General features: G+C 45.2%; 1 protein-coding gene and 1 non-coding gene across 2 annotated transcripts in view; one reads left to right on the forward strand and one right to left on the reverse strand.

Moving 5' to 3' along the window:
- The window catches only part of Mrtfb (myocardin related transcription factor B), a 237850-nt gene that overhangs the window by 19934 nt on the left and 193640 nt on the right, over positions 1-24276 (forward strand). The gene's annotated exons all lie outside the window — the stretch shown is intronic.
- Trnaa-cgc (transfer RNA alanine (anticodon CGC)) lies at positions 4724-4796 on the reverse strand. The gene has a single exon. It is a non-coding gene; the product is annotated as a tRNA-Ala (tRNA).

Below are 24276 nucleotides of genomic sequence, written 5' to 3' on the forward strand. Positions count from 1 at the left end.
ACAGAGGGTCCTTGAGCCTCAGGTTTCTCATCTATACCATGCTGGTAAAACTAGATCTGCACCGTAGGATTGTTGCAGGGCCTACATGAGTTAAGTCATCACGTGCCTGGCACTTAGCCTGTGCCTGGGATATGATCATCTAAGATTCGGAGCTTTCTCCTTACGATGGTAGCTCTTCCTATGACCGCGTTCACGTATGGTGACAATGCCACTCGCCCATGTCGGTTGAACACGCCCTCGGAGTTCTTTGTCTCTCGGTGGCCAAGGATTTGCATTGAGCCATTTCATCAGTTAAGACTTCTGTGGTTGCCAGTGACCGAAACAGCGATCCTCGCTGGATTACATGAAAAGGGAATTTATTGGCTCAGTGGATAACTCTAAAGGCGGCCAAGGGTAGAGCCTAGCTTCAGGCACAGCTGGATCAAGGGATGGAAATGATACCATCAGGATTGGGTTTCTCTATCCCGGTTTCTCAGCCCAGTTCCCTCGCTGTTTGCTCCGTCCCCAAGGTGGCAGAAATGGCTGCAGGGGAACCTCATCCTCTTGGTTTCAAAGTCAGTGGGAAAGAGCCAGTCCTGGCATTCTCAGGAAATCTCTGTGCATCTCACTGCCCAGCCCTGAACCCACCCATTGCTATGGATGGAACAGAATGTCCAGAAAGGGACAGGCCCTAGAGCCAGGGCGGGGGGGGGGGGGGTCATTCCACTCCAACCCCAGATGTGAAAGGAGTAAACAGGTTGCCCAGAGGGTAATCAGGCACAGCTACCAAAAAAAAAAAAAAAAAAGAGGTGTCTTCTGCAGCCACCCACTCTCTGGCCTTGTGCCCCAGAGTGGACATCAGTCCTCAACCTCTGAAATCCCAGGGAGCAGAAGAGGCTACCACAGAGCTGTGAAGCCAGGCCAACCATCTCTGACAAAAATTAAAAACTGTCATCTAAAGATGCCTCAGTGCCAGCCGCTGACCAACTGGACCAGCTGGCTTCAAAGAAGATGCTTCTCTGAACCTGACCCCCACAGCCTGCTGGGCAGAAGCCAGGTTCCTTGATCAGTGGCTGACATCTGGGCTCTTCTCTAAGCCTTTGTTAATTACTTGTTTTTTTAAAAAAGGATCATCCATGACCAAAAAAAAAAAAACCTTTATGGTCTGCAAAATTATACGTGCAGCACAGAGTAACCTAGCTGCTTTGGGCTCCTACCTGAGGTCCGTGGTAGGTATCAATAAAAAGAAGGTTAAGATACACCAGGAGGAGTTAGTGACTTATCCAGCACCAACTTGAGACTCAATGAAATTAAAACAGTTGAAAACAAATTAGAAAGGGAGTAACTTTCCCACTGGGTGATTCAGTTGGGTTTAATGCCAGCAGGTAGCTGCCTGTACCATCTGCAATTCTCTCACGCTCCGTGAGAGAGCGGGTGCGTCTCCCACCTCGGCTGGAAGAATTCGGTGGATGCTGGTCCGCCTGCAACCTCAAGGACACTCTTGAGTCTCCCTTCCTCAAGCCTGCAGGAGAGACGAGAAAGAAGAGGGCAAGGGAGCAAGAAAGAGTTCTTTTAAAATAATTATGATCATTATGTATGCATCTGCTAGTGGGAGACTCTGGGAATTATTCCTAAAAGACTGGAAAGAATTTCCTCTTTGATCTCGATTCAGAGCCAGAGAAAATCAAATTAAGAAAGAAAAGCAAGGGAAGATTCTCAGTGGGAAGGAAAGAGCAGGGTTGGGGCTGGGAGTGGGATTCTGGGGAAAAGATGGGGTGAGGGCAAAACCCCTGGACACCTTCCTTTCTCTTCTAGATGGTGGTAGGCTGAGGAGGAAGAGCTGACAGCTAGAGAAAAGGTGAGACCGGCAAAGGGGAGGGTTTGGGGTCTCCTACAGGACTTCCCACCCTCCCTCCAGGGCCCTCCAGAGTGCTGCCCATCAAGCTGGTGAGGAACTGGTTCCTGCACATCAACCAAGATGGCGGGGCTTCCTCAACAAGGGTGCTCACTCCCACAGGAGCCCTGCAAATTCTCACCGACGCGGAGCCAAACGCCACAACAAGCTTAGCAGGCGTGGGCGTGTGAGAAGTTTGGGGTTCTTTTTTTTTTTTTTTAAATGGTCCTGTCACTTCTCTAATTTTCTTGTGTGGTTGCTAAGCAGCACGCCTCTGCCCCATTTCCACTTCCCTCTGCTCCTGCTGTCTTTGTCTCTCTCCGCCCTCCACCCCCACAAGCTCCCAGCGCTCCCTCCCTCTTCCCTGCCTCCTGTGGAACTCAGGGAGCAGCCCCAGAGTGGGTCCCAGCTCCCAGGGGGCCCAGTGACAGGCCCAGTGGCGGCTGTTCAGATGGAGGCGCTCACCACCCTGCTCTGCAGAAAGACCTTTGCTGGAGCCACTCTGGATCCCCCAACAGAGCTGAAGGATTCCTTCCTTCCTTCCCTCCCTCCCTGCCTCTGCCCACCTCCTTTCCTTCCTTCCCTCCCTCCCTGATAATGCCTCAAGTCTTTGCCTAGAAGCTAGGGCGTCTGCAGATGCTCTGCGGGTGATGTGTTGAGGGAAGCAGGCCCATGTGAGACAGTGGGCAATGGTGGAGGCTGCTCCGGCAGGAGCCTGGGGAGGCGCTGCACTAGGCAGGAACAGGGCGTGGTGTTAAAGTGGGCTGCAGTGGGAGGAGCTGGTAGGTAGGATGGAGAAGGCTGGTCTGTATGTTCCCACTGGATTGTTAGAGAGGTAGCCTTGGCAGCAGGATGGAGGATGGGTGGGAGGAGGGCAGTTACCATGGGCAGTCAGCTATGGCTCCCAAGAGGTTATAGAGAAGGCTCAGTGGTAGCCCTGGACCCTGATTTCTACAGGACCCTCATTTGTGTGGGTAGGAGAGTGGCCCACTAGATATCAGAAAAAAAGAGCTCAGGGTGGAGAGAATTGATTGTCACTTTTCCCTTGGTTCCCAAAGCCACCCATTCCCTTCTGTCCTGCCCTGTCCTAGACCGTAGGTTAGTAAGGTCACTCACTGGACGGATGTGGCCACAAGGGATCCCAGAGGACCATGCAGAGGCCACAGTGCTATATCACTTCCAGCTGGGTCACCACAGTAGGACAGCGGGGCCACGGTAGGTTGCCTGAAGGGAGGGAGGCCTGAGGTCTGGCCTGCGTCCATGCCACATGAGGCCCTGTGCCTGGGGTCTCCCCATGGCCAGGACAGAGCCCACAGGCCCCAAAGGGCTCTTCCTCCCTGCTCCTTTCTCACTAGCCACAGAATGTTGTTGGATGGTGCAGAGACCTGAACCAGGCACAGGGACCTCTGCCCTTACAAACAAACCAGCCAAGTCCCTGAGGGAGCAGAGAATGGCCTACCACTGAGAACCCTGTGCCGGGACTGACACTGGAGGAGGAGGCTTCAGAGCCCAGAGCTCAGAGGATGCACTTCCTGTGTTCTGTTCAACGTAGAGAATGGCATCCAGGGCAGCGGTTCCGCATCAGCCCCTATGCACAGCGGGATTTCTATCTCCCCTGCTCAGCTACAATGCAACCCCAATACCATTGGCCTGCCTGGTTCTCAGGCCCAGTTTCTGAGGTCCGGCTCTCCCCTAGATGTGCCTGGATCTTACTGCTGAGGGCCTGGGTCAAGGCATCCAACATTCCAGTCTCCAAGAAAAGTAGAGGGAGCTTCCCCCATAGGAAGGAAGCTTCCATACAGATACCCACCCCTACCCCCATCATCCTATCCCTGGGCCCCTGGGGGCTGGCCCTGCCCTAGGAGCCTCCAGCAGCTGATGAACAGCTGGGAATACAAAAAAAGACCCTTGGAGAAGGACAGAGCCAGCTTATTTATATATATTGCTTTGTTTTTAGGAGTAGTGAAGGGAGCTGTCTTAGGGGGCCTTTTGTTCCCTTTGCTTTCAAAGCAGTCAGGAAGGGAGGAGGGAAGATGGGGCTCTACAAGTCAGTCCCCTCAGCCAGTATTCACTCCTGGCCCCTGGTACAGCATGCCCAGGAGTATAGGACCCAGCACAGCCTGCCTCCCTGAGACGAGCAGGGAGGGCCCAGCTTCTGCAGCAACAACAGCAGACGGGACCCACCAGGCACCAGAGGAGACCTTACCTTTCCCATTCAGTCAGCCCCAGTTTTGAGGGGTAGGTGGTATTATTCCCATTTAACTAATAAGAAAGCAAAGCTCAAAGAAGCGAAGCAATTTGCCAGAGGCGATGCTGCTGAGGAGCAGACACCCAGTGGAGATTCAAACCAGGGCTCTCTGGCTGTACGGCTAAGCTACTGCTGCAGGCCACCAGCCAGGAGGAAGGATGTTCTGGAGATGGTCCTGGAGGTGGCTGGATTCGATTCAGGGAACCTGCAGGGGATGGCTGTCCTCCGTCCAGCACTGTGCTCGCCCAGTCCAGGGGCCCCTGAGGCCAGTCTCCCACCTTACTATATCAAAGACACATGTCCAGCTCCTAAAACATTGGGAAACGGCCATGAAAATTTTCCACAAAGAATTAAAAGCTAATAAACAAGGTGTAGACATAATAGCAAGAATATCTATGTTCCAACGTCAAGCTTAAGAATTAAATGTTTCTCCACCCACTTGGTGGTCTCCCTCGCACACTAACCATCCCCTCCTGGGTTTGCCACAGCCTTCCCAGTTTGTGTTCTTATTATTCATTCACATGCTGGTCTCCGTGCCTCTACTGCATTCGTGTGTGTTCCTGAACAATAGTGATATTTGCATTTTTTCATTTTTTTGTTTTTGGTGGTGCTGGGAATTGAACCCAGGGCCTTGTGCATGCGAGGCAAGCACTCTACCAACTGAGCCATATCCCCAGAAGCATTTTCAGTATTTTTATATCAATGATGTGTTGTATGTGTCCATATGCATCTTGCTTTTTAGAAACAGCTTTATTGAGATATAATTTATATACTCTTCAAGTCACTTATTTAAAACATAAAATTCAATGGCTTCCAGAATATTCAAAATTGTGCATTTATCACCATCATCCTTTTAGAACATTTTCATCACCCACCCCAAAGAGCACTTCCATCCTCCAATCAGCCACATTCCCTCTAGACCTTGACTCATCTCCTTTCTCTCTCTAGGTTGAGCATCTTTTCATGTCATTTGTTTAAAAGGGGTCATTTGTTTATCTTTGGAGAAACATCTACTCAGATCTCTTGTCTATTTTAAATGATCGCTTACCTTTTTATTATTGAGTTGTGATAGCTCTTTGTATATTCTAGACTCTAGTCTCTCATCAGATATATGAGTTGTGAAAATTTTCTCCCGTGTCGTGGGTTGTATTCACTCTCTTGACATCTTTGAAGCAAAATGTTGTTCATTTCCATGTCTAATGTGTCTGCTTTTTCCTTTTGTTGCTTGTACTTTGGGTATTATATCTGAGAGATGATCAACTGATCCAAGGTCATGCAGTTTTACACCTGTGTTTTCTTCTAAGAGTTTTATAGTTTTAGCTCTTCCATTTAGGTCTTGAATCCATTTTGAATTAATCTTTGTTTATGGTCCAGCTTCGTTTTGTTGTTGCTATTTGTTCTGTTTTGTTTGCGTGTGGCTATCCAGTTGTCCTACCACCATCTGTTCAATTGAATTGACTCCCTTCTAGAAAACCAGTTGATCGGAAATGCAAAGGTTTGGGGCTGGGGATGTGGCTCAAGCGGTAGTGCGCTCGCCTGGCATGCGTGCGGCCAGGGTTCGATCTTCAGCACCACATACAGACAAAGATGTTGTGTCCGCCAAATACTAAAAATAAATATTAAAATTCTCTCTCTCTCTCCCTCTCTCTCCCTCTCTCTCACTCTTTCTTTAAAAAAAAATGCAAAGGTTTATTTCTGGACTTTCAATTCTGTCCAAGGGTCTGTGTGTCCACCCTTATGCCAGTTCCATGGTGTCTCAATTTCTGTAACTTTGTAGCAAGTTTTGAAATCAGGAAGTTGGAGTCCTCTAACTTTGTTCTTCTTTTTGAAGGTTATTTTGACTATGTTGGGTCCATTGAATTTCCATGTTAGGATCACTTTGTTGGTTTCTGCAAAGAATTTAGTTGATATTTTGATAGGGATTGCATTCAACCTGTAGATTTGTAGAGTATTGTTACCCTCTTAAAAATACTAAATCTTCCAGACTATGAACATGGGATGTCTTTTCACTGATTTAGGTTTTCTCTCATTTATTTCATTAGTGTTTTGTTGTCTTCCAATGGAAAAGTCTTACACTTCTTTGGTTAAATTTATTCCTAAGAGTTTTATTCTTTTGATGCTATTATAAATAAAATTGTTTTCTTGATTTCATTCTTGATTTCCCCCTTGTCAACATTTAGAACAGATACAGCTGGTTTGGGGATATTGTGTCTTGCAACCTTGTTTGAACTTACGCCATAGTTGTAATGACTTTTTGGTGGATTGGTTAGAATCTTCTCTGTACAAGATGATGTCAACTGCAAATAGAGATAGTTTCACTTCCTCCTTTCCAAACTGATTGCCTTTTATTTTTTTTTTTATTCTTGCTTAATTTTCCTGGCAAGAATTTTCTAGTACAATGTAGAATAGAAGGGGCAAGAGGAGGCATCCTTTTCTTGCTCCTGATCTTAGGGGGAAAGCATTCAGTCTTTCATCGTTGAGTGTGATGTTTGCTCTGAGTTTTTATTTTTATAGATGTCCCTTATTCCTAGTATGTTGGGTGTTTTTATTGGGTAGCATGTAATTCACTCTTCTCTCTCAACATCGTGAGGTTTACCCATGTGTCACCATAGATTATACAGTCTCCCTTTAACTGAAGGTTTTGTAGGGGAGATAGAGAAGAAGGTTAAATCACTCATTACCCCTCTCCTCTAATTACCTCCTCTTTCTTTCTCCAGCCACTATCTCCCCACCTCCCCGCACATCTGTCTCTCGCCAGGAAAACTGTCTCCTGTCTTATCCACTTGCCTCACAGAGGGCCTCAGCAAACAGAAACCCTCTGCCTTCCTCCATCTGGAGATGATTATAGGAATGTGGGAGTTCCACGGAAGAAACCCTTCCCTCTGCTTGGTGGGGGGAGGTAAGCTGCAGGTCTCTCTGAAGGAGGGTGGGCTTGAGCCTAGATTAAAAGAACAGGTAGGACGTCACCAGGGAAGGGCACAAAACAGCTTGAGCAATCTGAATTTAGCCCCTAACAAAGTCCAGGTAGGTTGGCTTTGGTTGTAATTTTAAAAGGATCTTCTACCCATACAATGTTTGCACTCATTGGGTCTCTAGATTCAATATGATTTCTGGCCTCCGCAGTTGGCCTGTCCAATATGGTCACCATTGTCCACATGTGGCTATAGAAATGTAAACACATTACAACTGAGTAGCATTGAAAATTCAGTTTCCTCTTTGCACTAGATACATTTCAAATGATCAATAGCCACGTGTAGTTAGTGGTTACCATATAGAACTATAGAACATTCCCATCATCACAGAAAGATCTCTTGGACAGCATTACTCTAGCATTGAAGGGAGGGAAGATGTAATTAAAGAAGATGACTGGGGACCTTGAGCCAAACAGGTGAGCCCCGGGCATAAGGCGAAGGCAATCTGGCGGAGGTTTGTAGGCTGGTGTCCGTTTGGGCTCTGCCCCTTCTAATTTTGCAACTCTTAGATAAATCATGTCTCTTCTCTGGTTTTCTCATTGCCATGAAAATGCAATTGTTGGGCAATGTAATCCTAGGAGCTCACGCCGTGATTTATAAGATTCCGTGGTTGTTTAGCCAGAAAGAGATACATGAAGGCGTTTCTTCCAGATGCCCAGAAAAGAGCATCTGGACTTGGGGAGCACCAATGGCTCCAACAGTGCTCAGCTGAACCAGCTGGTCAAGACCCTTAACCTCTCTGAACCCCTTTTCCACACCTGTGAAAGTGAGTAAGCATTTTAGGAGGATGAATTGAGATGATTTAAAGGAAAGCATGTTGAGAAAAGACCCGGAAGATGCTAGATTGTCACTAAAAAGAAAGTTAGAGTAAACAAAGCTATGTCCCACATTGATATGACCACAGAATGTCGTTATCATCTCCTCTTCCTCCTCCTCCTCCTTCTTGTTTTAATTCTCCCAAGAAATGCCCACGAGCACTAGTTACACTGGCGTGGAGCACACTTGGGAATTGACCTTCAACAGGAATAGAGCACTCTCCTAGGCCACAGCTCCAGTCGATGGCTGTCACCCAGTGTTGCCCCTGCAAAATATCTGTCCTAAGATAGAATTTTGAAGGTCGGTGTTGGATGACACCAGAGAGATTGTTTGGGGCCCAGTTGCTGGGAGGAAACCAGAGAAGGAAGAGAGAGCAGCCTTCCAGGAAAGGTACAGGGTGGCCTAGAAAACCTACCGTTCCTTTAGGTACTGACCTCGGCATCTTCATTGGCACTGTCTGCCACCCTCAGACTGACTGAAAGGCAGGTTACCACCTGCCATTTCATAGGTGAGGAAGCCAATGACATTAAGCAATTTACACACTTTTCAACATGCAGTAAATGGCAGAGCTGGGATTTGAACCCAGGGCTGCCTGAATCCAAAGCCCTGGATCTTTGCTCTCAAAGAGCCTAAAATATCATGACCCTCGGACTTTAAACCTATAACAGATGGGGAAGCCAACTGCTTGCAGTTTGGAAACCTAGCGGTGTCATGATTAGACTTCTTTCTTATGGCCAAGTGAGCTCTTTAAATGGAATGACCTTAATCCATTATCCTCCCCCAGTTTCTCCAGCTCCCCATCAAAGATGATTCAAGGAGCCCAAAAGCAGAGCTAAAATAGCCCCTCATCCTTGCCACCTCCCACCCCTCGCTCCTCTGGGAATCACCCACATGAAGGAGGCCAGTACCAAGTCTGAAGGTTCCGGAAGTGTTGGAGAGGCTTACACCCACGTTCTGGGCCTGAGTGAAACCCAGATAATCATTGGGATCGCTGAGGCCTTGAGCTCTTGGGCAGGGATGGGTGGGTGCGGCGACATGGGACAGGAACTCTGTGGGTGTTGTGTGTCTTGTGGGATTGTGCAATCTCTATCCTAGAGACTGGATATTGATCAACTGCAATCGAAAGCAGCAGTGCTGAAGTGTTTATTTTTAAAAAATCTGACTTCTTAGGGGCACGGAAACCTTGGACTCTGCAGCAAACTGGCCCAAACAGCAAACAGAAAATCTCATGTAACATCATCAGCACTTAGGGATTGAAAACCAGATTGGCAGGTGGGGGCCTTACTCAGAAGAGGGCAAAACATTATAAAGGCATGTCCTTCTGACTGTCTGGGCTGAACCTGAAAACAAGCGTAGTGTCTTTATTTGCAGTTAATTAGATTAACCCAGCTGCGATTGCAAAGGGGACCGCTTTTGCTCCAGCAGCAATTTGCAATTGTTGGACATGGGTTGTCATCTTGCCTTTAAACACAACCACATGTATGACATATTTTGTTTTCTTTTGGCCATTGGACTGGAAAACTATTAAAACATCTGCTCTGTCTTCTGATTGAATCAGGGGCAAAGAGCAGGTCTCTGTAGTGTCCTCCAGATAAAGGGGATATCGAGTTACAGCGACTAGCCGCTTTCCCACTCCTTGAGAATCTGAACCTGAACAGGACTCTTCTATCCGAAACTCTGGTCTCCCTCACTGGAGGACCCAGCTGCCTTCTGATCTTGCCTCCGGCTCGTAAAATCCACCCTTGCACATCCTCATAGGCCAAGTGGCTCTTAACTGTCATCCCTGGTTGATTTTGTAAAAATAGTGCTCAAACCCCATTTGAAACAATTTTATTTTCCATTGAGTTGTTGGTCTGTCTCTACCATGTGACATCCCAAGGGAACACTGTCACACTCCCCCTGGCCCTCAGGGCCAAGAACACTTAGTAGGCAATTCAACAAATATTTGTTAAATAAATCCTGGTGTTTCCCAACCCGGGTGAAGAATGAAGAAAGAGCAAACCAGTTGGTGAGAAAGTTACTGCTTTTGCTATCATTTCGGTCCTTCGAATATCAAGAGTGTCTGTTGGGTGTTAATGTTTCCAACATCTCTTTTCTGGCTAGTTCCCTCTACTCCGCTACTTCACTTTTGAATAGAAAGTACATCTCTGGGCCCAGAGTAAAGAATAATTACCAAAATTAGGATTGAGTAATATTATTGTTTGGTTTGCTGAGTGTTTTGGGTTTTTTTTTTTTCCCAAAAATGTTGGCAGCTCTCCATTGAGGTAGTGATGTAAAGTTTTTCTTTAAAAGAAATTTAAGTGTAAAGGTATTGCTTTTAAAGAAAAATAGTCATGGTGGGGGTGGAATAAAGTGAAAGGCTGGAGGAGGATACCCTTGCTCAGCCCTGGGAATAGCCACTCAGAGCTCTGTTTGGCCAGAGCCTGGCAAAAGACAGTTCACTGGAAAAAATCTTCCTTTTCCCTTTCTTCCCCCAATAATCTAGTCTCTGCTATCAAGTCCCTGCCTCCTAGTCTCCTCCCCTTCCTCCTTTCCCTGAGGCTGACTTCATGGGGTTGTTATTACTCAGAAAGAGACCCAGGAAGTGGGGGCACTGTGATAGCAGGAAGCCTGGAGTGGGTGGCCCCTCGAGGCCTTGGGAGGGCATCCTCGGGGCTATATTCTTAGCTGTGTCCTGAAAGTGCAGACGAATCATGCATTTTTCTGGAAGTCAGTTGGATAACATTCAGAATGTTCCTAATGTGCCCCCAAAAGAGTGGGGAACCAACCACTGGCCCCGAGGATTCCCCCAGGAATGAATCTTTTCTGTGGAGTTCTGACCCTGGGTTTTCTGCCCCATACAGTTGGTCAGTTAATAATGCAGCAGATTAATAATTAAAATGGGGATTCTGTAACCCTTCAAGAGGCAGGTTGGCTTGCTCTCATCTTCACTTGAAGAATGCAGGGCAGTGGCCCCCAAAATCAATGGGATCTCCCCGAAGGCTTACCTGTGTAGGCACAGGTGAGCACAGGGAGTGGGCTGCATTTTTGTCCTGCTCCCTGATGGACTTTGAACTGTATGGAAACCAGGGCTGTTAGCTTTACTTCTGCCCTCAGATTCCTTTCTGTTTAAATACTGAATTCTTGCCTCTGCCTTCTCCTGACTTCCCCATGCTATCTCTCATTAGTATCCCCCATCTCCCCCGGATCATGGTGAGTACACCCATTGCTCTGTTTATAAGCTGGAAAGCAGGAGATCTGGCTTGGCTGTGTGACTTGCAGCAAGCTACTTAACTTCCCTGACTCATAGGAGGGTTGTTAAATTTAGGTCAAATTAAAGAACAGATGTGGGAGCTCCCTTGAAAGTTATAGAAGAGTCGTACCATTTAAAAGGTCTATTCAGAGAGCAGCAATTGAGCCACCCTCGTGACCAAGAACTCCTAGAAGCCTCTGAAATAAGGCTCCTCCCAGCCAGAAAGAAAAAAAAAAAATGAGATGGAATTTGCAGCTTTTGCAGTGGTTTTAAGAATGATATTTTTTTCTAGGTGGGTCCCACTCAGACTCTTCAAGGCATAGTAGATAACACCAGTAACAATTGGTGGTGGATATTAGTGGTTGTTTTGGCCATCCCTTTTTCTATATGTATAAAGGACCCTCCTGTCCTTGTGAAGGAGGTATTGATTGGCTCCGTATGTGGACATGGAGCACAGAATTAGTCCATTAGATCATCAGTTTTTCTGGATCATAAGCGATTAGTTTAAGTGTACATCATTTAATTTGGGTCCATAAGGCTTTTGCAAGAATTTCTGAGATGCAACCGTAGGCCTTTCAAATAAATCAGAACCTAGCTTGATACAGGGCTGGAGCTGCTGCAGCCCTCTTGGCAGCAGGAAGAGAGAATTTGTCTGAGAATGACCTGCAGCAAAAACAGAACAAGAGATGGACAGAGACAGAGCTGGGATTTTATTACTAGAGTCTTTTAATCCAGTTGTGCCTGGACGATTGAGCTTTTTGATTATACAAGATATGAACGTGCTTCTTTTCTTTTTCTCTGAAGCCACTATGGCATGAGTTCTGTGCCTCTTGCAACCCTAAGTCCTGACTGATGACATTCTTCTTAACCTCTTTGCCGACAGCTATTTATTTCTTGTTCTTGACCATTTCCAACCCACAGCTGCAGGCCCTAGCTGAACCTATTGAAAAATGAAATTGTTTATCTTACTGGAAAAATATTAATCTTCTTTTTCTTTTCTTTTCTTTCTTTCTTTCGTTTTTTTTTTTTTTTTTTTTTTTTACATCTGTTTTGGTATCGTAAAGATGGTAAGAACCACCTATCACATTTATTCAGCACTTTACAGTTCATAATAGGTTTATACAAGTGCCATTTCATACACAGAACCATGTCTTACCCCCATGTTACAGATGAGGAAACTGAGGGTTCAAGAAGTGAAGTGACTTCATGCCCAAGGCTACACCTCTAACAGGTGGTAGCCTGCAGCCTAGGGCTTTTGTTCATAAGAGTTTATTCTTTCATATATGGGTGTGGAAGACAACGAAGGGGGTCTGGGGAGATTTAGGTAATACCCAAATTCCATGATCAAGATACTGTGTTCCTACGGCCTCATCTGTAAGTTCCCACAGCCCTATGCGTCTGTATGAAGTAGCACATCGAGCTGCCCATAGTTTCAGAAATACCAAGGCTACCCGGGATGGTTTGCTCCCAGGCTAAGGGTGTTTCTTCTCAGACTTTGGGGAAGTGTATATTTTGAACAATGAGATTCTCCTGGCCATGCCACTCTCTCTTTGCTTAATGAGCCATCCTGCGTTTTCAGAGCTCTTGGTTGCAAACAACAGAATCCACGGTAGCTACTCTGAGAAGAAAGGGAGAACGCCAGGTTGTGTTGGGTAACTCAGAATCTCCAGCAGCACCAAGTCATCGGGCTTACAGATTGCATTGCCAAGAGCAACACCTACATCCCAGCTACAAGCACAGGGGCAGATAGGATGGATGCAGCTGTCGTATATGATTCATATATAATTTAGGACTCCAAGTGCCTCCTGAATCCCACTCTCCATCCCAGTGAGGGGAAAGTGAGTTTCCAGTTTCTACTTTTAGAAGGAAAAGACTCTTAAGCTGTGAACTCCCCCAGACCTAGGAACAGTGTGCAAGAGGTATAGTCAAACCCTCAAGAATGTGTGCCTGAGGCTTCTTAATGCTACTAAGAGGTCACCATTGCCACTAACCCACCTGTTCCCAGGACGACTCCTCAGAGTGAGGTGCTGCTTCTGTGTTCTCAAGGGACCTCACAGCACTCTTTCTCCATTCATAAGACCCAGCCCAGGTAACCCCCTTCCACCTTTCCATGTGGGTGATTTAATCTTACCTAAAAAACTATATCCAATGCTTTTCCTACCCATGGTATATGCTCATGGTATCTTGTCTTTGAAAATGCATCTAGTTATCATAGTTTATGTATTTTGAAACCTATCTCCCTTCCTGGGCTTTAAGCTCCATGAGGGCAGGGCAAGTCGCCTGTTTGGTCCATCCCTACCTACCTCAGCCCTGCCCCTCTGATTGGCACAGCGTGGCATGTACTCCCTAAATGGCAGCTGCATAGAAATGAGCTGAGTGGATCCAGCCATCCTGGACTGATATCAGGGAGAACTTTAGATTTCCATCCCAACAACCGATGATCGCACAGTTCTTGGCTATTGGAAATGGTCCTGGTATAGGGTTGAGATCAAGAGAAATCAGTAATAAATACCCCAGGAGAAGGCAGCATACTTGGAGAATGAGAAGAAGTGGTTACCATTCCCCCGGTCCTGGATGAAAGTAGAAGCTGGTAAGAAGCACGTACCAGTCGCTCCTCCAGGGCACGCTGACCCCAGTTCTGTGGCATGAGGGGGCTGCTGACAGGAGCCCCACAGGAAAGCAGGACGGGAGTGGGTGGGTAGGAAACGCTCTCCAGCTTCATTCCTGGGGGAACCAGAAGGTAGGAGGGAAATTGCTCTTCCTTCTGTTAATTCTTGCTTTAGCTTGGCTCACCAGCTTTCTTGGGATCCTCATGCTAGGAGATAAGACATGGACTTTTCCCAAGTGTTCTTGCCCCATAGAACCATGAAGCCCTCCAAGTCTACACGTGTGTGTGTGTGTGTGTGTCTGTCTGTCTGTCTGTCTTTCTGTCTATCTGTCTCTGTCTCTCTTTCCTCTCCTTCTCCAACAGAAAAACATGCCCAGGTCTTAATTATCTTAAGACATCTTCCCTTACCCACCACTTCTCATTCTCCATTGACAATATTCTAGAACTTCACCTGCAGTACATTCTCTTTAACCCCTGGCCATCCACTTTCTATCCATTAGTCTCTGGGGCTGGCTACTCTGCCCCAAATTCTCTCTTGGCCCTAAATCAACTCACTCTTCTCCTTTCTGGTGTCTCTAAGCCCTTTGAGTACTTTATGAAAGCTCTGGACATTCTTTCCTGGGAAAACACACTCTACCCCTAGGATAATAACCCTTTTCCTGAGGACGGAATCCAGAGGTCTTTTTTTCAAACCACTTTGGGGATGAAGAATACAAACCCGGGCACCAGAGGATTTATGAATCCTGGCTCCACCTTCCCAGTTACATGAACTTGGGCCTCCATTTCCCCAGTTTAAATAGGTTATTGTAATGTTTAACTTTGTGCTGTTGCGGCGAAGCCTCGGTGGCATTTAGAAGTGGACACAGTGTACGTTAAATACTCACATGTCCATCATCATCCTCTTTAACATTTCAGTCTTATCATTTATCCTCACCAGCCTCGTGAATTCTAGATCCAACAGGGTTCCATATCTGACCCCCAGATGTCCCTTGTTGGCTCCATAGTATTGTTTGTTAAAATCCATTGACAATATTGAGAACTTAGGAGTTCACATGAAAATCTGGCCTTTTGGCTTCTCTTGGGAAATTGAATCTGAGAATACTGTGTCCACATTTCCACCGGGAGCTGAGTAGTTCTTCAGTTCATGACCGTCCTCCCTGTCCTCAGCACTAAAGCCACGAATCCCCAGTACAGGGTCATTGCCCTGACACAGTCTTATGGTCCAGAAATGTTCTTGTAACCAGAAAAATGAAAGCTAGGCCAAGGAAAGTATATATTTATTTATTTATTTACTGTGATGTGGGGGATTGAGTCTATGGCCTCACATATGGCAGGCAAATGCTGGGCTAGGGGTATTGCTCAGTGGTATGACACTTTTTAAAATAGAAAGCATCTATTAATTTGTGCAAGAAAAAAATTGTGCATATCGCTTTCACATTGCAAATACTTCCTTCTGTTGCTTTACTGTCTGGCCCCTGCAGACATTTGAGTCTGCTCTCCCAGCTCTGTAGGATGTCTAACTATTGGTCGTTTCCTTCCTTCTCACATTCTCTCCTCTGGCTGCCTCCTTATTGCTCTCCCAGAAGGACTTCTTTATTCTTGCCAGTCCTGTTGTGGGTGGAAATGACAGCTTCACATGCTCTTTCCCGTCACTAATGAGCCCTTAGTCCCTGAGTTCCATTCAGGGCCCTCCCTCTTCTGCCTTCTGCATACAGCATCCCTTTTTCGGAGCGAGACCCTTTCTACCTGGAACTTCTGAACTCTGCCTCTAAATGTGCCTGGTCTGCGTTCCGTGGTGGCAAGCTCCCCTGGTGGCATGGTCATTCCTGATTCGCTGCTAAAGCATTATCTATTTCATCTCAGTGTCTGAGCTTAGCAACAAGACTTTTGTAGAAAAAAATAATGCCTTCATTTCAAGGTGTGCCTCTGCCAGCGGAAATATCAGACAGTTTGGCAGGTTAGGGGTAGAGATATTTTTAGACCGAGCCCTGTCAATCACCGGTTGCCTGCAGTGTAGTCGAGGGCAACACCAAATGTATCGGTTTACAATTGCTGCTGTAACATATTACCACAGATCTAGCTGCTAGAAACAACATCCATTTATTGTGTCACATTTGGGAGAGTCTGGCCCAGCTGGGTCCTCTGCCTAGCCCTTCATAATGATGACTTCAAGCTGCTGGCACGGCTGCATCCCTTTCTGGATGGTTCTGGGCTGGACTCTGCTCCTGAGGTCATTTAAATTGTAGGCTGAATTCAGTTCTTTGGGGTTGTAGGACTGAGGTCCCCATTTTCAGCTGGGGGGGGGTGGTGGTCTCTGTTCCTGGAGGCTGTGTGCACTCTTTCTCAAGCTTTCCCTGCGGCCCCTCCTGCAATAGCAGGATGAAAGCCTCTCCCTCTGAATCTCTCTGACCTCGGCTGCTTCATCTCTCTGTCTCCAGCCAGAGAAAGTTCTCTGCTTTTAACTGTTCCTATGGGCCCACTAGCAAAATCTAGGATAATTTCCCCATTTTAAGGTTTTTAACTTTAATCACATCTGCAAAAATCCCTTTTGCCTTGAAACGTTAACTCAGAGGTTCTAGGGAACTGGGCACGCACATCTTTGGGGAGCCCTCCTGCCTCCCACACTGGGCAAGGAGGCAGAATGATGGGATTTACACCCTTGCTCCAACACTTACTCTAACTGTGGATGAAGCTGTTAACTGTCCGAGTTCCAATTTCTATCTCTGTAGAAGGATGGGAGCCAGAGCTTAACAATCCTGTCATCATTCATTTTATAAGTTCAGCTTCAATAAAATTCACATGCTAAAGCACTTCCATCAGTTCAGCAGACACAGATGTCATTGTCCCATTGGTCTTATGCCACATGGTCCTCTGATGGTTCTCATGTGGTGTAGTGCCCCTCCACCACCCTCAGCAACTCTCTAGCAGGAAGCGGGTGGTTGTAGCAAAATTGGTTAAGAACCTAGACTCTGGAGCTGGGTTGCCTGTGCTTAAATCCTAGCTCTTCTATTTTCCTTGTAACCCTGGGCAAATTTTTAAGGTCTGTGCTTCAGTTTCATCATCTGTAAAATACAAAGAATAATATCGTCTCTGTAAAGTTGTTGTAAGAGGTAAGTGAATTTATATTTGCACAGGCTTGGTGCCTGCCGTCATCACCATCATTCACCTCATCATCATCAACCACATTGCCACCTCCCACCAGTGTCCTTCACAGCCCTTTGGTCCATTTGCAATCGTCATTTTTGTATATGTATTTGCTTAGGGTATATCACTCCCATTAGATTTAAGCTTCATAGGGGGTATTCAGTTGAAGGGAGTTGCTTAGATTAATTTTTCATTACCTCAGTCATTGAGAATTCATTTTATAAACAGATTGAAACATCAAGGGTAAAGGTAATGTCTCCTCTGGATACCATGTATCCTACTTGTCCCTTCTGTCCCTCCCCAGAGGGAGGTAGCTCAAAGTCTGACAATATCAAGTGTTGCTGTGGGTGTGGAGAAATGGAAATGCCCAGACCATGTAAACTGATACAGCCACCGCACAGGACAGCTTGGGCAGTAGATTTTAAAATTAAAAATGAGCATTTCTCATGACCCAGCGGTTTCACTTCTCAGAAGACACCTTAGAGCTGCATTGGCACCTCGGCCTGAGAAGTCACAAAGCAGGATGGTCAAGGCCGTGTTCTTCGTGACGGCAGAAATGGGGACAGTCTATAGTTCATCAAAAGAGGAAGGTTTAAATAAAATACAGCAGCCCCTGAGATGAAGACAAGAAGCACATGAAGAACTTCTCTCTGTTTTTCAATTTCATATTTTTAGTTTTACTTGACATGTATTAATAAAAAAGCAAAGCTACTATGAATCAAGTCCCATTTTTATGTTTAAATTTCACAACAGTGTTATGAGGTAGGTATTATTACTACCTGTATTTTATAGATGAGGAAACTGAAACACAGAGAAGTTAAGTAACCTCCCCCAAGGTCATCTAGTGCACCTGGGATTGGACTCTAAATGGCCAGTTTCCAAGTAAGTGAGATTACTCACTGTGCTATACAGTTTTTCCTTTTCTGTAATGTTTATAATATAGTAATATGATATAGTTCACATCTTAACACAGACTTGGGAGCCAGATGGCTTGTGTAAATTCTGGCTCTGCCCATCCTAACTATATGAACTTGGGCCACTCTGTGCCTCAACTTCCCCAATTTTAAATAGAGAATATTAATATCTAGCTTTGTGGGGCTGCGACAAAGGATACACATGTTAATTCCAGTGTGGCATTTAGAATAGCATGGGGCATATTTTAAATATCCACGTGTTCATCGTCCTCTTTATTATTTTAGTTTCATTGTTTATTCTCCCTGACCTCATTCATTCTAGATCTTACCTGAAAGCTCAAAGTTTAAAACTTTATAAGGTGCTCAATCACAAAAGTTTCAAGACAGCTATAGACCAATATTACAGCCATAAGGAGGAGGAAGTCATTCTTGGTGGCTGGCTCTCTCCTGTTTTCTTTGTCTTTCCATGTTCAGCAGGCACCTTGCACATAGTAAGAGGTCATCCATGTTCTGGGGGGAAAGGAATAACCTCCATGTAATGTTCTGCACTGTCTGACTGCAGGTGGAAAGAAGAGCCCAGACCTCGGTCTGTGTGCTCCCTGCTACCCTCCCCAGGTACGCTGACCTTCGGGTTCTGGCTGGGAAGGTGCAGGAGGTTCAGGTTTCCTGGGGCTGGGAAATAGACGCCTGTGAGGCTGGTAGCAAAGTTGGCAATTCCTGGAGGAGCAATAAGGAATCTAAAATCACAACTCCTGGAACTGATAAATAATAACCAGGTCACAGATACAAGGTCAGCATGAAGAGCTCTTCTTTTTCAAATACTAGCGAGGAATAATTGGATTCCAGATGAAAATCATTCTTATGGTGGTACATGATGTGGGGTTTCACTGGTGGTATAGTCATATATGAATGTAGGAAAGTTATGTCTGATTCATTCTACTGTCTTTCCTGTTCCCAAAATGGGATCCTAATTAGAATAAGTCATACTCCATCTAAAGTATAATATGACAAAAGACACTCTGCCGTCATGTATACCTAAAAAGAACAAATTTTTAAAGAAACTCAAAAATTGAAAAAAAAGAATATCAGTGCTATTTACAATCACAGAAAATTTACTGACATAAACTTCACAAAATATACACAGAAACTATACACTGACCATTATAAATCATTGATGAAAGAAATCAAAAAAGACCTAAATAAATAGAGAGAGATGTACTGTGTTCATGAAGCATGAGACTCAACATAGTAAAGATGCCAGTTCTTCCCAAATTGATTTTTTATATTTTAGCACAACTTTTATAAGAAGCCCCAGCAATGGTTTTGATTTTTGCATATATGAATAAAATATGTCTAAGGTTTAAATGGAAAAGTAAAAGAACTAAAATAATATTAATAATATTATTAATATCTAAAACAATATTGTAGAAGAAGAAGTGGGAGGTTATAACAGGCTTCCTCTTATTTTAAGGCCTATCATACATTTAAAATAACTGAGATTGTGTGTGATACAGGCAGGGGATATGCACATAGATCAATGGAACAGAATTAAGAACTGAAAAATAGGGGCTGGGGCTATGGCTCAGTGACAGAGAGTTTGCCTAACACATGTGAGGCACTGGGTTCAATCCTCAGAACCACATAAAAATAAATAAAAGTGTGTCCATCTACAATTCAAACTAAAAAATTCAAGCTAAAAAATAAACCCACATAAGTATACCAAATTAATTTTTTAATTTTTATTTTTTATACTGGAGCTTGAACCCAGGAGAACTTTATCAATGAGCTACATCCCCAACCCATTTTATTTTTATTTTGAGACAGTGTCTCACTAAGTTGCTCAGGGCCTTGCTAAGTTGCTGAGGTTGGATCCAACTTGCAATCCTCCTACCTCAGCCTCCTGATTTGCTGGGATTACAGGTGTGTACCCACCATATTCACTGCCCAACTGATTTTTTACAAAAGTGCAAATATAATTGGCCATCTATATGCAAAAAATAAGAACCTTGAACCAATTAAGTCTCCTACTTTACACAAAAATTAATTCTTAGTGGCTCAAAGATATAAACGTAAGCCACAAATCTTTAAAGCTTTTGCAAGAAAACAGGAGAAAATCTTCATGACCTAGAGTTAGGTTAAGAGTTCTTACATATGACCTCAAAAGCACATTCCAGGGGCTGGGGATGTGGCTCAAGCGGTAGCGCGCTCGCCTGGCATGCGTGCGGCCCGGGTTCGATCCTCAGCACCACATACAAACAAAGATGTTGTGTCCACCGAAGACTAAAAAATAAATGTTAAATTCTCTCTCTCTCTCTCTCTCTCTCTCTCTCTCTCTCAAAAAAGCACATTCCATAAAAGAAAAAAAGATGATGTTAGACTTTATCAAAATTGAACACTTAAGTTTTATGAAAGAGCCAGTTAAGAAGATGAGAAAGTCCATAGACTGTGAGAAAATATTTGCAAAAGGCATATCTAACATAGGACTTGGGTCCAGGTTGCATAAAGAACTTCAAAAACTCAAAAGTTAAAAAAAAAAAATTACATATAAGAGGTTGTGAGGGAAATGGGAAAAAAAAAACAAGGAGAGAAATGAATTAGAGTAGATGGGGTAGAGAGAGAAGATGGGAGGGGAGGGGGGATAGTAGAGGATAGGAAAGGTAGCAGAATACAACAGTTACTAATATGGCATTATGTAAAATTGGGGATGTGTAACCGATATGATTCTGCAATCTGTATTTGGGGTAAAAATGGGAGTTCATAACCCACTTGAATCTAATGTATGAAATATGATATGTCAAGAGCTTTGTAATGTTTTGAACAACCAATAAAAAATAAATTAAAAAATTCTGATTAGAAAAGGGGCAACAAATATGAATAGACATTTCACTGAAGTAGATATACAGATGACAGGTAAGCACAAGAAAAGATGGTCAACATCTTTGGAAAAGCAAAATAAAGCCACATGATGTAACTAACCACCTTGTGGTATGATTCAAGTAAAAAATATTGATATTCTAAAACTAGCAAAGATGTGAAGTAATGTCAAGATATCTCTCATACATTGCTGATGGGAATGTAAAATGGAACAGCTACTCTGGAAAATAATTTGGCAGAGTCTTATAAAGTTAAATATGCACTTACCATTAGACCTAGCAATTGTACCCCTGGATATTTATATTAGAGAAATCAAAGTGTATGTTCATACAAAAGCCTGTATGAGAATGTTCATAGTAGTTTTATTGGTAAGAGCCTTAAACCAGAGACAATCCAACGGTCTTTCAGCAGACAAATGCATAAAAACAAATTTACAAAAAAGAATAACTATGGACACATTCAACTGGAATGGATCTCAGCAAAACAACAACAACAACAAAAAAAAACTCAATCTCAAAAAGTTATGTACTATGTGATTTTTTTAAAATAAAATATTTTGAAATGACAAAATTGTAGAGATGGAGAACAGATCAGTGGTTGCCAAGTGTTAGGGTTGGAGACAGTGGGTGAGGGGCTCAATGGGTGGAGTGACTCCATGAGAGTACCAAGGGGGAGTTTCTTAGTGGTGATAAAATGATTCTTTATTGTGATTGTGGTGGTGATTTTGCCAGAGAACAACACACGTAACCCCCCCCAAAAAAAACCCTTAATAATAACAACAACAATACATATGAAAACTAGCAAAATCTGAATAAGTGTATAGTTTTGTGAATACTCTTGCAGCAAGCTCAGTTTGCTGGTTTTGTAGAGGGGTTATGCAAGATGTAATCACCAGGGCTGCTAGGAGAAGGTACGTGGCAACTTGATTCTTTCTGCCATTTCTTGCGAGTCTAAAACTATTTCAAAATGAAATATTTTTAAACCATCAAGGAGAGTCCATCATAAAAATTTGGGGACAGGTGACATATTCTCATAGACTAGCTCTATCTTATTTACTGGTGTCTCTCCAGCACATAGCACCGTGTGCAGTAAATGGACCTAACAGGTAGCCGTGGGACGAAGGAATAACTTAGTGCAGTGTTGGCCCTAGTCTGCCTCCGAAGGTGAGAAAAAAGGAGCCCAGGCCTAGGTCTTCCTGTTCGGGTTACCCCTCCCCCAGTCTTCTGGCTGGCAGGTGCAGGAAGGCTCTGGTTTCCTGCAGCAGGGAGGTAGATGAGTGACAGGGCCAGGGATTCCTGGAAGAGCCACAAGTAGGTGGGTGGTGGGCACCAGCCTGGCCCAGGCCTGGCAGGGGACAGGGTCTTCCCGGGTTCCATTTTGGTCATTTGGGTGCAGATGGCCTTGGGAAGAGGGAGTCCCTTCTTCTGGCACATGCTGTCTCCTCTCCATGAGCTTAGGCTTGCCTGCAACTCTGAATTTTACTGTCTCCTTGGGAACCTCTCAGGCCTGAGTGGAGTTCCAACTTCAGCTTCCTAGTTTTGTGATCTTGAAACAAGTCACCCCACGGAGCCTCAGTGTTTGCATCTATAAATTGAGAATAGTATTCCCCTAGCTTGCTAGACTGTGTGCAGATATTGAGATCATCCAGGTCCAGGACTCAGTGGAGGGACAGGGGAGCTCAGTGAAGGCCTTCACCTTCTTCTCTGTGAAGAGCATCAGGTGCCAACAGCGAGAACCGGCCCCAACATTCTGGATGGTTTGTTCTTCCCTCTCATCCTCTCGGCTGACTCCTCCTTTGTATCCAGCTGCAAGTAAGTTAAAACCAACATCCAGGGCAATCTCTGAGGGAGGGGGAGGTCCGTGAAGGGCAACCATTAAGGCAGGGGTGTGGCCAGGGTCCTGGCAAGGTTGGCCAGAATGGATTCACTGGTGGCAAGGCAGGCTGCCTGCATTCAAATTCTAGTACTGCTTTTTATCAACTCCTGGACACTTTGTTTAAGGTCTTAGAATCTCAGTTTCCCCTTCTAAAATGGGGGGGGGAGTCTCCCACTCACAAGACTGTAAATATTACATATATATAATATACATACACATATATACACATGCACATATACATATGTGAGATATTTATATATACATTTATTTGTTTATTTATATTTACACACACATACACACACACATACATACGTACACACTGGGGGGAAAGCCCTGGTAGCATGCCGGGCACCTTGTGGGTGCTCAATAAATGCTAGAGATAATTGGTATGGATCACAGTCATCCTCTTCACTATGGCTGTGTGCAGGAACACACAGAGAATGGTGATATAGGATTGCAGGTATTTTTAGCAGCTAGAACTGCCTCCTCCCCCACCCCACTGGCTGTCTCCAGGAATCACTGTCCTGGTTCTCACAGCTGAGCCAAGACGGCTGCCCCTGTGTGTGGTCTCCTGGGTGCAGCAGTCCCCATGGGCAGTACCCTCTGGGGAAGATGCAGAGCAGCAATCTGGGTCACCTGCAGCCTCACCAGACACATTCCCTGGAAACTGGGCCCCAGCGTTCTGGGCCCAATGGTTTTATTGAGCCAAGATAACATCCTCTGTGTCCTCAGATGCCCCGAGAGTCGGGTAGATGCCTGGCAGGGCAGGAGGGAGGATGAATGCGCCTGTGATCAGCCATCAGGTCGCCTCACCAGGCACAGTGAGGAGGAAGCCCAGTGTCCCCAGAGGGTGGCTCTGCTGTCTTTGCAGGGCTTGTGCTGACTTCCCCTCCATATAGTTTTGGGGTCTCACAGAAGACACAAGACTGGGGAGCCAGCAGAAGCCTCAGAAGGCATTTGGTTCACAGCCCATATTTGCTAATGAGGAAGCTGAGACCCACTGCAGTTAGCCATGTCCCTGCACAAGCAGGGTCAAGGAGCCCCTGAAACCCTCCTCCTCCTGACTCCAGGGCTCCCATCTATCCTCTAACCTGCTGCAGCAGAATCAGAGACAACCAGGCCAAGCCCTGGTGCTGACGTTATCTGCCTGAGGGAGTCAAGGCTGCAGAGGGCACCTCTCCATTCCTCCATTTCATCGTCTGTGAAATGGAATCGAATATCTGGGCACCATGTCATATGCCTGCAATCCCAGCAGCTGGGAGGCTAAAGAAGGAAGATCACAAGTCTGAGGTCAAGCTGCACAACTTACCAAGTCCCTGTCTCTAAAATGAAATGGGCTGGGGTGCAGCTCAGTGGTAGAGCACACCTAGGTTATGCAGCATTCAGGAAGGAAGGGAGGAAAGGGAAGGGGAGGAGAGGGGAGGGGAATCCTATTGTAAGCCCCACAGGATTGTTTGCAGGGTGCAATAAAAAATCATGTGGGTATGGTTTTGAGTTGACTCTAACCACCTTCTGTGTGCCAGGTGCTAGTTAGATGTTCTGCATGGATTAGTTCATTCCATCCTCCCAATGGTCTCTTGAGGCTGGTGCTAGTTCACCCTCACTTCACAGAAAGGGAAGTGGAGGCAGGAGCTCATTGAGTAACTCAGCTAGATCAGGCAGCCTGGATCCTGGGCCAGTGCTTTCACTCCTCCTTAGTGCCATCGGGAGACCCCAGGGC

The sequence above is a fragment of the Marmota flaviventris genome, chromosome 19 (genome assembly GCF_047511675.1).
Source record: "Marmota flaviventris isolate mMarFla1 chromosome 19, mMarFla1.hap1, whole genome shotgun sequence".
NCBI classification, from domain to species: Eukaryota; Metazoa; Chordata; class Mammalia; order Rodentia; family Sciuridae; genus Marmota; species Marmota flaviventris.